The 15,823-nt window shown below is 47.9% G+C and overlaps 1 protein-coding gene across 1 annotated transcript in view; it reads left to right on the top strand.

Annotated features, from left to right (window-relative positions):
• The window catches only part of LOC148778268 (NBPF family member NBPF4-like), a 118,961-nt gene that overhangs the window by 5,952 nt on the left and 97,186 nt on the right, over positions 1-15,823 (top strand). The window contains exon 2 of the mRNA XM_088832982.1: positions 910-1,424. The gene's annotated coding sequence lies outside the window, so the exon portion shown is untranslated. The remainder of the gene's footprint in view (positions 1-909; positions 1,425-15,823) is intronic.

Raw genomic sequence — 15,823 nt, 5'->3', positions numbered from 1 at the left:
AGCAGGTAAGCAGGCGAGCTCAGAGGGAGGCCTTGCCCCGGGGTTCCGTGTACCCTAGGCCGCTGTGGCTGAGGTTGGAGTTGTGGAGAGAGGCATGTTAGTGGAGGCAGGGCAGGAGTCCCTGCGGGGAGGAAGTGGCCCTGCACCCCTCCGGGCTAGGTGGGCTTCCCTCAGCCCTCGCCTCTGGAGTCGAGAGAGTTTTTTGGTTTTTTTTTTCTTTTTAAATACAGTTGGCCTGGACCTTGGTTCTGGCTTCTCGCTGCTCTTAGTACAGCTTTTCTTTCTTGTAAACCTTTGCTGAGTTGACCACAGTTAACATCCCTCAAAATTCACATGGATGATACATCCTAGGATAGCTTTGAACACTTTGTACGTAAATTTGTGTGCTTTCCAGAGTGAAAGAGTTGTGTTCCAGCTTGCATCTACCTGGCCGGTCATCTGTTAGCACAGGGGCCATTGTGTTAAGAGCGGAGTTGAATTGCACCGTTTCTATAAATTTACTCCATAATGCTCTGTTGTTAAATGTACTTTATTCAAAATATCAAATGGTTTGTTTTCAGTTGTCATTGAAAAAGTTGTTGGTAATTGCTGTTTTAAATAGTTTTAGGGACTATTTAAGAGCTTTAATTTCATCTTTGACTATGCATTGGTTAGAGATAAATGAGAAGAAAGGGAGATAGTAATTTAAGGAAATGAAAGGAGAATGTACTGCTGTTCTGTGTAATTACAGGAATTTTCTGTCTCCAAAGTAACTGTGTTATAAAAATGACACATTATGATTAAATTCAAACAATGGGGAAAAAAGCTTCAGAAGATGTTTTGTGTCTTATGTGACTGGGGCTTCTGTTATGCTTTCGAAGTGACCGAACTCTTTCACATAGGCTTAACTGTAGTAATTGTTCTCTTTAGGTCCTTGGGAGAATGGACGAGACCTGTGAAATGAAATACAAAGTGATGGACAGCCCTCTGGGGAAGGTGGAGATCTCTGGTTGTGAGCAGGGTCTGCATGGGATAAAGCCACGTGGCGGGAAGACCCCAGACACTGGGTGAGTGAACGTCCTGTGTGACAGCCACTACCTGGTGTGTTTAGAGCAACAGTGAGAACATGGTTATTGCTTGTTCGCCGCTGACTACAGGGTAACACGAGCCACACGCTGCAAATCACAGAAACCAGCATCTCGCTGGAAAGGGTAGGGCCATGATTGTTCATTTTCAGCCCCTGTGTTTGTTGCCCAGGAACCTTCCACCTCTGAGTAACCATAGCAGCATAACTTGTAATCAGGAGCCCAAGACGTGTTAATGTATATGCTTACAGAGGTACCCTGGGCTGTGGGGATCCCTCTGGAAATTTGGTGACAGGGAGCTGCTTGCCGAGTCTTGATTTTTAAATCAGGACCAGCCTTCACTGTTCATCAGCTTGCCAGGTGAGTTTTACTCCAGAATCCTGGAATCACTTAATCGGGAGCCCCACTGGGCCTCCTGGAAACAGTGTCTGACGTTGGCCTGTGTGTGGCTGAGGGGAAGGGTGGAAATCCCCTATTCAGAGGAAGTTTGCCATGTTACTGTTTCTAATGGAACTCACTTCTCCCTTTTTTTGAAGGATCTCTGGTATTTTCTCTAATTGTAAAAACATAAAGCACTTTTTAATGTTTCCTTCTGAAATGTAACATTCCATTTCCTTCATTCACTGATTGTGAATAGCAGTTGTATTAAAATTGCAGTTCTTGTTATTTCTGACAGAAGAGGGGGGAAAAGCACCCACTCCCCTGCGCTGTGTTTGTCTTAACTGGCTAATAAACACAGTGCCAGGAACGTTAGATAAAGAAAATACATAAGAAACATAAAAATTGATTTTAATGGACCCCTGTCAGAGACGGCCATAATGAGCACAAGTGCAGTAATAAATACCAGTTTTTGCTGCCTCTGTCCAGATCTTTCCTGTAGAGTTGCATGTTACAATCAGTAGTCTTTTTTTAAGACCAAAAGTAAGCAAAGCTTTGAACTATATGAATACACTCTTCTCTATTTCTATGAGAACCACCTGGCTGTAGTGCTCAGAAAATCACAGGCACCAAATACTTTGTAGAGAAAATGTCATTTTGTCTTTTAGCGTGTTCAGTTGCATAGTAAATCACAGAAATTATGTGTTGAGTTCTTTTTTTTTTTTTTTTAAAGACACAGTGAATTTGGGGGAGATAGGTAGGAGGAAAAGCCCCTCTTCAAGTGCCCTAAGTGCCCATTCCGAAGTGTGAGAGCAGGGGGAGGACGCGGCCTAGCTCTGCTTCTGCCCTCTGTGCTTGCTGCATCGAGTCAGGATTAGGCTGGGCTGCAGAAAGCAAGCTCCTCCAGAAGGGCTTAGTGAGATGTGGCCCATTTCTCGGGGGAGAAGCATGGGAGGTGGGCAGTCAGCTGGGTCTGCTGGAGGCTGGTCCCTGGAGTCCGGCCCCTAGCTTTCCCCTGAGCATCTGCAGGCTGGGCTCTGGGTGCGAGGTGCCACAGCCCGCTCCCGAGCAGAGGCGGGAGAGGAGGGCAGGCCCTCCTGTTCCAGAGCAGCCCTGGCTCCTGCCTTACCTCACTGGCCACGCCAGGCTGGAGCATGGAGGTGCTTGGGTGCTGGCTGAAGTTAAGGCTTCTGCATGGAGGCGATTGGTGTGTGTGTGTGGGGGGGTGGGGCAAAGCAGGGGTCTGTTCCGTTCCGTTCCGTTGCTCAGTTGTGTACGACTCTTTGCGACCCCGTGGACTGTAGCCTACCAGGCTTTTCCGTCCATGGGATTCTCCAGGCAAGAATACTGGAGTGGGTTACCGTTTCCTTCTCCAAGGGGTCTGTTACGTGTGGTTAATTTCGAGGGAGGGAGAGTTCAGAACTAGAATAGCATAAAGATTATCTCTGAATCCTCAGAATTAACACTTTTATTTACAAAACCAAGGCAAAAATTGCATAATATTGTAAAATCCATAGATTTTTAAGTCATAAAATGCATTGCGTTTTTGCAGATATGTAAAGCCGTGCAAACCCCAACCCAAAGCAAGATATAAAACACTGTAGAAAGTTCCCTCCTGCCCGCTTTCAGTCAGCCCCTCCTGTTGGTATCCAGTGTTCTGATTTCTGTCATGTTAGGTTAGTTTTGCCAGGTCTTGAAATTTACATGCATGGGCCGTACAGTATATACTGTGTTTGCATTTGATTCAGTGACGTTGTCAGAGTTCACCCATGTTGCTCTGTGCGTCGGTAAGTAGTTCACTCTTTTTTAAGAAGAAGCAGTTGTTGTATGAATATTACACAGCTTGTTTATTCATTCTTGAGTTGCTGGACAGCTGAATTGTTCGGTTTGGGGCTACCGTGAATGAAACTGCTAAGAGTATTCTTGTTCAAGCCTCTTTACGGACAGATGTTTTCATTTCTCTTGAGTGGATTCCTATGTGTGAATTGCACGGTTGGATCGCATGGCAAATGGATGTGTGACCTTCTAAGAAGTTGCCAGCACTTTCCCCAGTCTCCCGTTTTTGCGTTTTTACCAGGAGTGCAGGCGAGTTTGTGCTGTTGTGCCCTCATGCTTGGTGATGACAGTTCTTAGAGTTCAGTCATCCTGGTGAGTATGAGGTATTCTCTTTGTGGTGACCTGCCCTGTCCTGTTGACTGATCTTTGAATACTTCCTGTTTCCAGCAAGTATTCATTGTGAGGCAGGTCTCTTGTGTGTTTTTTAATTGGTGTTTTCGATTTGTAGTTCTGTTTACAATTTGGTGATCAGGTATTTCTACTGAGCATTTTCTCACTTTTGAGGACTTACGTTTTTATTTTTCTAATAATGTCTTTAATGAATAGAAGTTTTTAATTTTGAGAAAGAGCGACTATTTTTCCCTTCTGTTCAGCATATTTTGTGTCTCTAAGAAATATTTGCCTACTCTGATTTCACATTCTCAATTCTTTGATAAACATAATTTTAGCTTTTCCTGTTTAGATAGGTATTCCATCATCTCAAATTAACTTGTGAGCATCTCAGTTTTTTCCAAGTTACTTAGTTGTGTCAGCATCATTTGCTGAGGGAGGGGAGTGGGGAACCATTTCCTTTCTCCAGGGAATTGCCTGGGTGCTTTTGTTGAAAATCAGTCGCGTGGCCGTGCGTGTGTGGGTCTGTGTGTCTGGACAGCGTTTTGTTCAGCTGGTCTTTTCGTCTGTTCTGTGCCAGTGTTGCACTGACTTGATGCATCTTTGTGATAAGTCTTTGCGTCTTCCAGCCCTTTTTTTTTTTTTTGAAAGATTGTCTTGGTTTCTCGGTTTCAATTTCCCATATGACTTTTAGAATCAAGGTGTCAGTTTCTCCAAAAATACGTACTGGGATTTTGATTGGAGTTCTTTGAATCTATGTATCAATTTTGGGAGGGTTGACGTCTTAAATTGAATTTTCCAGTTCATGATTGTGGTTTGTCTCTGCATTTGTTTAGATTCTATTTAATTTTTCTCAGTACTGTTTGGTAGTTTCCAGCTTGAAGATCTTGTGTGTATTTTGTAAAACTTATTTCTAAATACTTTGTTTTTGATGATACTCTAAATCCACTTAATTTTTGATTTTTATTTTTTTTGCTTTTAAACTACTGCTGCTGGTGAAAGTGAAGTGAAGTCACTCAGTCGTGTCCGACTCTTTGCGACCCCATGGACGGTAGCCTACCAGGTTCCGTGGTCCATGGGATTTTCCAGGCAAGAGTACCGGAGTGGACTGCCATTTCCTTCTCCAGGGGATCTTCCCCACCCAGGGATCGAACGCGGGTCTCCTGCATTTCAGACAGACGCTTTACCGCTTTACCGTCTGAGCCAGTAGGGAAGCCCAGTTGCTGCTGGTGCCTGACCCTAAACTCACCTCTTAGCTCCAGGAGTTCTTTTGCCGCTTCCTGAGGCTTCTCTCTGGGGAGAAGAGAGAAGTTCTGGTGCCTGTGGGTGCAGACGCTGCGCTGCTTCCTTTCTGACCTTTCTGCCTTCTGTCACTGTCGTTGCGTTGACTGGACCCTCCAGTGTGACCGGGCGTGAACAGCATCCCAGTGCGCTCCTTACGCGTCCCAGCCGTGGGGGAACAGCAGGGTGGCTGCTGCCTCTGTTGGCCTTCATAGGTGACCCTGCTCACTCTGAAAATGCTTCCTCAGTTTTCTGAGTTTTGTTAAACAGTTTTTGTGGATTTGACAACATATCATGTTTTTCTTGTTTATTCTTTAAATGTGCAATAAGTTAATTTTAGGAGCCTAAATCAACCTTGAAACTTTGTACCGCATCATTTAATTCATGGTATAATCTTTTTCTTCCCTTATGTATTACTTTGGGACTTCCCTGGTGGTCCAGTGGTTAAGAATCTGTGGGCCAACTCAGGGGAGACCGGTTCTGTGGTCCAGGAAGATCCCATATGCTGTGGAGCAACTAAGCCCGTGGGCCACAACTACTGAAGCACATGCGCCTGAGCCTCAACGAGACAGGCCCCTCAGTGAGAAGCCCACGTGCCCAACTAGAGAAGAGCCTGCATGTAGCAACAGAAAGCCAGTGCAGCCAAGAATAAATAATTGAAAGATAAATCTGCTGTTTAGGATTTGTTGTTTTACGTTCGTGAGGGGTGTTGTGTGTAACTTTTTTGGTGATGTCTTTGTGAGGTTTGGGCATTTGGGTTTTTCTGTCTACATGAAGTGAGTTTGGAAGTGGCCCCTCCTCTACTTTCCAGAAGCGTCCCGTCGTGGAGCCTTTTCCTCAAGGTTGGTGCCCTCTGGGTCTGGAAGGAAGACTTCTGGTGAGAACTGCTGAGAGAAGGGGGTGCTGCCCTCGCCCACCTCCAGGGGGCTCTCCCACCACGTGGCTTTTTGCAGGTGGAGCCATTTGCACCCTCCAGGGCTGTGTCCTCCAGCTACTGTGGTGGGGCTGGCCAAGGGTGTGTTGAGCAGGGTGTCCTCAGGATGGTGCGCCCCCGTTCTCACCCTCCATCCTGAGTGCTTGTGAGTCCAGCATCGGTTTCCTCTGAGGCCTCACTGCGTTCTTCGGTAGGTTAGTTAGAAGTTGGCCCCTGACATCTGTCTGTTGTGGAATTCCTTCCACCCTTCTGTACAAAGTAGGATTCCTGCTTCCTGTATTAGTCCATTTACTTGTACATATGGCTTCATGCAGCGGTCATTGATTTCACTGTTGCGTAAGATCCATTACTCACCTTTCCTAAGGATGTGAATGAGGACTAGCAGTTTGGAAAGTGGTGTAATAGTCCCACTCCTGTAGCTTCCTGCCAGTGTCAAGTTCCCATTAACAGCTGTCTCATTTAGGCTTTTTGCAAGAGCTTGACTGATTTTCCCCCACACCGTCTTCCTGTGGCAGCAAATCTTTGGCCTCATCATTATTCGCCGCAACGTCTAAAATCTAAAATAAGGGCGGGAGGATATATTTGTATTTCTCAGGTTATTTTGGGCTTGTTTTGTTTTCCATAAAGTTGATCATAGTATTTGATTACTTAAAAATGGACTGTACAACCCTGGGTTATACTTAACGTTATGGAAATAGTAGTAGGACTTTTGGATCTGGGAGGCTAGAGAGAATTAATTGCATGTACTTTCGCATCTGTCAAAGCCTTATCTTCATTTTTCATTTTTTCATTTGTTCTGTATAAAACAAATTTTGAGAAAAATACCAAATGCAAGTGAGAAAATTATAGTCCAGCCAAAGTAAACCATTGTAAAGCTTTCTGTGTTGAAAAATTTAAAAGCACGTGCAGGCTGTTTTCTGCTTGATAAGAATATATGGTTCGGGTTGGTGTTGTCATTCCTGCCTCCTGGCGTCTGGCCCCGCCACCTCTGGTGTTGAGGATTGGGAGGAGCATGGAAGTTAGGCATTGCCTCCTCTGAGGACTTAGGTGGCTGGCCAGCCAGCCGAGAGGGACACACCAGAACCCCCTGGGGTCTGAGAGAGTGTCATGGCAGGGCCTCTGTGTTCCTCCTGGGAGGAGGTTGACCCTGGGGTGAACTGCCAGGCTTTCACCTTGGAAGGTGCTAACGCCCTCACTCCCCTGAAGGAAGGAAGATGCCTTTGATGCCTTCATGAAGGGAAGTTGGACTCAAAGTCTGATTGAGTTCATTGGTTTGAACGGACAGTGACGGATGGTTTCCGTATTCATTTGCTGCTTTCCTGTTCATCTTTAAATATTTAAGGGGACCGTCAAGAGAAAGTGAGGCTGTCGGGGCTCTGTCTGGGGTTGTTGACCCGGCTTAACCTGGGCCTGCTGCGTGCTCTCCGCGTGGGACCTCGGTGCCCTTTGGTCTGCTGGTTCTAGGTCAGGATAGATCCTGAGAGTCTGCACAGCATGAAAACCTTCCCAGGATGCTGGTGAGCTAATTCTTCCCAACAGATTGGGTAATTTTAATACAGACATAGCACTTGCTTTATTGTAATTGGTCTTTCAGGAAGAGAAGAGTATTCTTAAGGATAAAGACCTGAAGAAGTGCTCCCAGGAAAGGGACACTGGAACATGCGCTGCAGGAATTCTACCTGCAGCCAGTTTTGATGTCTCAGGGCTTTTCTTCAGGAGCTTGAAATAATGATGTGTGTTGTGTGTGCTTAAAAATATAATTATTTTATTTTACAGAATGTTTCTTAAGGAAGTCTCTGGAGTCAAATAAGCTTGTCTCTGAGAGCAGAACTTGCCAGGCTCAGTGGCTTCACACAAATAGTCTGTTTTTAGAGCAAGCGCTTGGATGCCCTGGTGAGCCTGCGGCCTGGAGGTGTCGAGGGGCCTCCCTCTGTGCGGTCTCTGGCTCAGGGCTGAGTTATCGGGAGCGTGTGGGGAGGCCCTCTCCTGACTTAGGTCGTCGGCAGCCCAGGTCAGATCATGCATGCGCTTCAGTCGCAGGGTCCTGGACAAGCGAGACACTGGCGTCTTCAGGAGGATGGCTGACGCGGTGAGGGGGAGCGGTGGGGGAGCGTCTCTAGAGGAGCCCCTGTCCCCAGATGGGCCATCCGGGGCGGCTGTGTGGCAGCATCTTGGGGCCGCTTCGTGAGGCACAGGCGCGCGTGCACAGTGTGCCTTCAGGTGACTGCAGGGCCGCATGATGGGTGGCCGGCCCTCCACTTGGGGCCTCTGGGACCTCCTCCTGGGTCGGCTCTGCAGCTTGTACCGCAGAGAAGGTGGTTACAGGCCCCCGCACCACAGGCCAGTCTGCATGACCACAGAAAGGTGTGATGCCGCGTGTTACTCTGCGGTTTCTGACCCAGAAGAGAACAAACAGGCTGCGCGCGGCTTTGCTGGCTTTCCCCCTCTTCCCTTTCTTTTCCCCTCCCCCCAAGTGTTTTAGCCTGTTGCACAGGCTCACTGTTTACTGGGCAGGGCGAAAGGTGGGAGCAGGGTGACTGGGCATTTTTAAGCAAGTGTCACTGAGATTTAGAACTTTCCAGATCCATGTGAGAGAAAAGAGCAGTGTAAGAGTTTTATTCTGTCGGTCTTACTGCTGTGTTTCAGGGTGACAGAAATGACAAGACTCCCATGCCTGTGTCTGTGGGTTTGTTCATTTAATTTTCAGTGCCAGGGTCCTCTTAGAAGGAAGAAATGAACACTTGAATAACAGCTACAAATATATGAGTTCTAAATATGAACTTCAAACTGTCAGAATGAGTTTGTTTGTTTTTAACAAGTTTCCAACATTTGAAGTGTGGGAGCACTTTAGAGGACAGGAGGTGTGTTGGCTGACGTCACGCAGAGGGAGTGGGTGCTTTCCTCTGTGGCTTGTGGGAAGTCCTGAAATCCTCTCGGTGTTGAACCGCCCCTCTGTCCACGCCTGCTTTAGAAGGCTGGCGCTGCAGTTTTCCCAAAGAAGCAGGTCTCCTGTGGCCTCGATACAGCTGCGAGAAACCTCAACTCTGCTGCAAGGCCTGCCCTTGTCCCTTGAGGAGGAGACGCGGGCTGAGCGGTGTGTGCTCCCTGGAGGACATTCCTGGCAGTACCCTCACTGTGCAGGACTCAGTCATGACCGTGTCTGGCTCCCCTCACCGTGAGGGGAGTCGTGGCCTGGTAGCAGCTGTGGCTTCCCCGCATGCGGCGCGTCACACGGTATTCCTCCTCCTCTCTGACTGACTCCACTCAGTATGACGGTCTCAGTCCACCTATGTTGCTGCAGATGGCATTATGGCGAAACCAAGAAGAAAAGACACAAATGAACTGACAAGATGGAAGGAAACTTAGAGGCTTAGAGAAGGAACTTAGAGTTGCCTGTTGTTTAGTTTCTAAGTTGTGTCCAGCTCTTTGCAACCCCATGGACTGTAGCCCGCCAGGCTCCTCTGTCCATGGGACTTTCCAGAGAAGACTACTGAACAGGTAGCCATTCCCTTCTCCAGGGGGCTCTTCCCAACCCAGGGATCAAACCCGCATCGCCTGCATTGGCAGGCAGATTCTTTACCACTGAGCCACCAGGGAAACCCATATTTAAAATGAATAACCTACAGGGACCTACTGTGTAGCACATGGAACTGCTCAGTGTTATGAGGCAGCCTGGATGGGAGGAATTTAGTGGGGAATGGACACGTGTGTATGTACGACTGAGTCCTTTTGCTGTTCTCCTGAAACTTATCAGAACGTTGTTATTCATGTATACCCCAATACAAGATAAAAAGTTTCTAAAAATGTCAGGGGGCTCTTCCACATTTTCTCCAAGCAGCAACTTTCACCCTAAGGAAAGGGTGTGTGATGGGTTGGCCTCACCCTGAGGCTCACAGGGCCTAGACCGTGTGTTCTCGTGGGGTCCCCCTTGGGACCTGTGGTCTCTCAGGGCCTGTTTTGGTAGAATTGGCCAAGTCAGCAGTGCCGCCGTGGCCCCTGGGAGGCATCCCTGCAATGCGGTGGATGGACCTAGACGTAGCAGGGCCCTCCCGCTGCCTCCCGGCTCATCTGCCTTTGTGCCACCGCCCACCCCGACCCCACCCCTGTGTCACTGTGCCTGCTGGCCAGTCCCCTCTGGCCAGCCTCTTGGCAGTCTGTGCCCTGACATGTTCTAATTAGCTGTGATCGGGAAAGTTGGTTAAAAGGCTTGTTCAGATTGTGAGAGAATGGAGGTTAAACTCCAAGAGAAGCAGTGGAGTTTATGACCATGTTGTCACACCTTGGAGGCCATTTCCATTTTCTTCTAGAGCCCTTTTCCAGAGGGGTCGGCTTGCCAGGGGTCAGGTGTCAGGGCTCTGCTCGGAATGGCCGGGCCTCATGCGAGGAGCTGAGTGCCATCTGCTGCGTGTAGCCCCCGGGCAGCTCAGCGGCCCCACACAAGGGCCCCTTTGTCAGCAGAGGAGTGAGGGGGGCAAGGGGTCTGCTCCTGGAGTCCTGGGGGAAGGCTGTGGGGAGAAGAGGTGGTCTCTCTACTTACTCTGGTTTTCGGCACTGACTCCATGACAGAGCTGACCTTTCCTTTCTTGGTGCTGCTGCTTAACGTGAGCGGTGGAGCAGGGCCTGGAGACAGGCCTGGTCAACGTTTAGCAGTGAGAATTGGGGTCACGTTTGTGCTGGGTGCCTGAATGTGGGGGCTTCCCTGGGGGCTCAGCTGGTAAAGAATCTTCCTACAGTGCAGGAGACCCCGCTTCGATTCCTGGGTCGGGAAGATACCCTGGAGAAGGGATTGGCTACTCACTCCCGTATTCTTGGGCTTCCCTGCCTGGATGTGAATGTCTTTATTTTTTTTTCCTTTTTAAAAATTTTTATTGGAGTATAGTTGATTTATAGTGTTGTGTTAGTTTCAGGTATATAGCAAAGTGAATCAGTTATACATATATTCCCTCTCTTTTACACATTTTCCCATATAGGTCATTATGGAATATTGAGTAGAATTCCCTGTGTTAAGTCGTATCTGACTCTGTGTGACCCCATGGGCTATAGCCCGTCAGACTCCTCTGTCCATGAGCATTCTCCAGAAAAGAATACTGGAGTGGGTAGCCTTTCCCTCCTCCAGGGAACCTACCCAACCCAGGGATGGAACCCATGCCTCCCGCATTGCAGGCAGATTCCCTACCATCTGAGTCCCCAGGGAAGCCCTAGGGCTCTACAGTATATCCTTATTAGCCACCTATTCTGTATAGAGTAGCGTGTGCATGTCAGTCTCCAGCTCCCAATCCATCCCTCCGCTCTCTTACCACCCCTGGTAACGTAAGTTTGTTTCCTGCACCTGCGATGTCGTTTCTGTTTTGTAAGTTACTTCATTGGTGCCGTTCTGTAGACTCTGTGTGTAAATAGAAAAGAGTTTTCTGAGTGAATGTCTTTAAAATACAATGTTCATCAGTTCATGTTTCATTTGAAAATTTCGGCTCAGAATTGTTGTCACAACAAAACGCATACGGTGATGTGTCTCCATGTATCTGCCTTCCTAACCTGTGACGTGTGCGCCACGGACATGCAGGATGTTCATCAGCTTACGAGCTGGTGTTTAAAGCTTATCTGGTGACGCTGTGCCCGTTTCACAGGAGACAGAGCTGACGCCACACAAAGGGCTTGGTGGCTGAAGCTCAGAGCTGCTTCTGCAGACTCTCTGCTCTGTACCTCACGGCGCTTCCACTCCCCTTTGTGAAAATAGAACAGTGTAGGATCTGAGACCATTGATATGTATTTCTGATATTTTGCCTTTGGATTTTATTTCCAGAATGTTTTATTGTTCGTGTATATCTAATATTTTCTGGTATTTAAACCATCTGCGATTAGTGAATAATGTTCAGCTTTTGTTTTCAAAATGTTACAGCCATTTAAGCTGTAAACTCTCAAAATACACTTGGTTTGTTAAATTTATTCTCCTTAAATTGTGTCAGTAATTAGATCAGCTCCTGGATATTAACGTACACGATAATTCTTGAATGCTAATCAGTTTAGAATTTAAACTGAGTTAAAGATTAAATGAGTTTTAAGTTTTGAGTCGAACTGAAGCATTATCTTGTGTCAGATTCATCCAGAATTGTTATTTTCAGTTGCTGTATCAAGCGACAGAAGTGTGTCTTGCTGTAATGAAAATATTGAATAAATTTAGGATTAAGTTAGAGTCACTTGTTTGTTCACTCACAGCACATGAGTGCCTGCTGTGTGACAGGCCCTGTGCCTTGGGGACACGTGTTGGGCATGGTGCAGTAATGAACGGGACGGCTCCACCTACACGGAGCCCTCGCCCAGCACAGGACAGGCCTGGGTGGGCAGTCAGGTGTGTTCCGTCCTTCCGTGGGGGGGGGGTGTGCGTGTACAGACGTGGAGGCGGCTGCAGGGGCCGGGGTGCGGGCCTGAGCCCAGTGCCTTGACTGTAGAGCCAGACTGTGACGTTGTCTGTGGTCGGCCAGCGGGGCCGGGGGCCACAGGGGCCTGGCTGGGGGAGGTGTGTGCAAGGTCCCAGGCCCTGGCTGTCACCGACTGGGCGATGGTGCCGGCTCTCAGGGGTCGGCTCTGGGGATGCCACAAGGAGGAGAGGACCATCTGGAGGGACAGTTGAGCAGGGAGCTGGTCAAGAAGCAGCCGAAGGAGAGGCGAGACACAGGAGAATGGAGGAGGGTGGAGCTGCGGAGGTTGGGGACGGGCCGGTTGGTGGTCGTGTTGAAATTGCTGTGGGCATCTGCTCCCTTGGTGTCAGACTCGCGGGGGTCTAGTACTGACTTCCACTTTCCTCGAGTCTCTGATCTGGGAAAGCAGCATTTCCCAGCCAGCTAGTTTCAGCTTTGCTGGTGGAAGTCGGGGCAGTGGTGGTGGTTCGCCAGGTGTCTGCAGGGGAAATGGCTCGATCCAGAGTTGAGATGGCCCTGTAGCATGGACGTGCTGTGCGAGGGCCCAGCAGGGAGCTAGACCCACAGTGCCGCCAGGGCCACACCCAGGGTCTGGCGCCCTCTCAGCTCTCGGAGCTTCGTGTCGGGCTGGAGGGCAGGAGCCAGAGAGCATCTCCGCGCTGCCTGGTGTCCGTGCTGCCCTTCTCCTCAGGGTCCCGTTGGGCTGAGCCGCCTCACAGCTGCAGCCCCAGGGAGTCTGCCCAGCGTCTGTGTCCTGGCTTTACCTCCTCTGTGCTGCTTGCTTCCGGAGCTGTTACCTGCTTGTTACAGGTCTTTCCTGGTTTCATTTAGTATGTCCCCTGAGAGCCCCAGTAGGTCTGTTGAGAAGCATTTCCCTGACACCCTCCATGCGATGTACACACATGCATATAGACCCAAACCTTTTGTAAATAAAAGGGCTTTCAGACTATATTCAGTATACCTGCAGATTCTGAGAGGTTCCATGGAAGAACATTGGTCCTCCTGGACTGTCATTTACTTTAAGTTTTGGCATCCATTGGCAGAATGCTTACACGTATTGTGTGTTGGGGGAGTTAGTCTTCTTGCTGTGATGGTGCTTGTGAAGCTGCTGCTCTTGTGCCTTTTTCCAGAAGGCCCACCTCTCTGTCCTCACTGGCCGGCACAGGTGAAAGTGCCCTTGCTCTGCGGCTCCCTCACGGGACAGTGGGCGTGTCCATCACTCCTGAAGGAGCCGCCATGGAAACCTTCAGCTGGGGAAGCAAGCGTTCTGCTGTTTCTATACATGGTTTCACACAGGTCAGGCTGGGCTGAGGGTTCCTGGGCTGAGCACACAGCTTGGGAAGACATTTCCTCTCATCCTGAAGAAGCCATGTCGCTGGGAGCTGTCCCCCTGCAGCTGAATGTCGGGGCAGGGTCATTAGGCAGAGTTTCCATGTGCAAATTCTTCACGTCCCAACCGCAGGTTTCTGCCAGGCTGTTTAGACCAGCTAAAATTGGAATATAAACAGTTGTAGAAGCATGCAATGAAGAGGAGAAGCATTTTTAAGACCTAACCCATTGCCTTGGGCAAATATAAGCCTTAACTGGTTATAGTAAGGATATGATGATACTTTGTTGTTATTGTTCATTTCTCAAATAGATGTTCTTGTGTATAGTATTTGTATGTGAGTGTTATGTGTGCACACAGGCATATATATAAATATATACATTCTAGGCATTTCTTCTTTAATATTGCTTCCACTAAAAATACGTACTTTTAAATGTAGGGATAAAAAAAATTGTTCTCAGTTATTAAAACTCCTTCAGAAGTAATTATTAAGGTTCCCCCCATAGTGGTTTTTCCTTTCTAAAACTTCTGGAGAAACACTTAGCTTTCTGATCTTTTTTTTTATCCAGTTTAAGACTGTTAGGAAGAGTTATTGTATAACTGAGCAGTGCTTTTGTTAAAAAGAACTGGGCCGCTTATTTGCTTCAGAGTTTCTGGTGTGTTTACATCTTTTCTAGGTAAACAAAACTTGTATTGATAATAGTTTTGAGACTAACACCTTTGTCACCACCAGTGATGCTGAAAGCCTTCTGCTGTCTGCTGGTCCTATGTGCAGTCTGAGCTCATGTGCAACTCCCGGGTGTCTGTGGGACCATCTGGAGTGCTGGGGGCTGGTCAGTGGGGCTAGACAGAGGGGAGAGAGGTGCTTGCCCCTCTTGGGGCTCTCAGGAGCTGGTGGTGGGGAGATGGGGCCTGACATGGACACAAGTGCAGTGACTGTCAGGAGGCCAGGTCTGTTTTTTAATTGGCTTGTTTGGCTTTTGAATGTTGAATTGTATGTTTATATATGTTGGCTATTAGCCTCTTATCAATCATATCATTTGCAAATATTTTCTCCTGTTCGGTACATTGTCTTTTTGTTTTGTTGTTGGTTTCCTTAAAAGTGGATAGGAAGAATTGAACAGACATTTTTCCAAGGAAATGCATATGACCATTAGGCACATGAAAAAGATGCTGGCCATCATGAATCATTCAGTTCAGTTCAGTCGCTCAGTCGTGTCCGACTCTTTGCCACCCCATGAATCACAGCACGCCAGGCCTCCATGTCCATCACGAACTCCCAGAGTTCACTCAGACTCAACGTCCATGGAGTCGGTGATGCCATCCAGCCATCTCGTTCTCTGTCGTCCCCTTCTCCTCCTGCCCTCAGTCTTTCCCAGCATCAGGGTCTTTTCAGATGAGTCAGCTCTTTGCATCAGGTGGCCAAAGTTTTGGAGTTTCAGCTTCAACAACAGTCCTTCCAATAAACTCCCAGGACTGATCTCCTTTAGGACGGACTGGTTGGATATCCTTGTAGTCCAGGGGACTCTCAAGAGTCTTCTCCAACACCACAGTTCAAAAGCATCAATTCTTCAGCGCTCAGCTTTCTTTATAGTCCAACTCTCATGTCCATACATGACCACAGGAAAAACCATAGCCTTGACTAGACAGACCTTTGTTGGCAAAGTAATGTCTCTGCTTTTTAATATGCTGTCTAGGTTGGTCATAACTTTCCTCCCAAGGAGTAAGTGTCTTTTAATTTCATGGCTGCAATCACCATCTTCAATGATTTTGGAGCCCAGAAAAATAGTCAGCCACTGTTTCCCCATCTATTTCCCATGAAGTGATGGGACCAGATGCCGTGATCTTAGTTTTCTGAATGTTGAGCTTCAAACCAACTTTTTCACTCTCCTCTTTCACTTTCATCAAAAGGCTCTTTAGTTCTTCACTTTCTGCCATAAGGGTGGTTTCATCTACATATCTGAGGTTATTGATATTTCTCCCTCCAGTCTTGATCCAGCTTGTGTTTCCTCCAGCCCAGCATTTCTCATGATGTGCTCTGCATAGAAGTTAAATAAGCAGGGTGACCATATACAGCCTTGCCGTACTCCTGTCCCGGTTTGGAACCAGTCTGTTGTTCCATGTCCAGTTCTAACTGTTGCTTCCTGTCCTGCATGCAGGTTTCTCAGGTGGTCTGGTATTCCCATCTCTTTCAGAATTTTCCACAGTTTATTGTGATCCACACAGTCAAAGGCTTTGGCGTAGTCAATAAAGCAGA

The sequence above is a fragment of the Moschus berezovskii genome, chromosome 3 (assembly GCF_049115385.1).
Source record: "Moschus berezovskii isolate FMDL1 chromosome 3, NW_MosBer_1.0, whole genome shotgun sequence".
Taxonomy (NCBI): Eukaryota; Metazoa; Chordata; class Mammalia; order Artiodactyla; family Moschidae; genus Moschus; species Moschus berezovskii.
The sequence above is the reverse complement of the archived record's forward strand: the minus strand, read 5'-3'. Positions and strand labels throughout refer to the sequence as shown.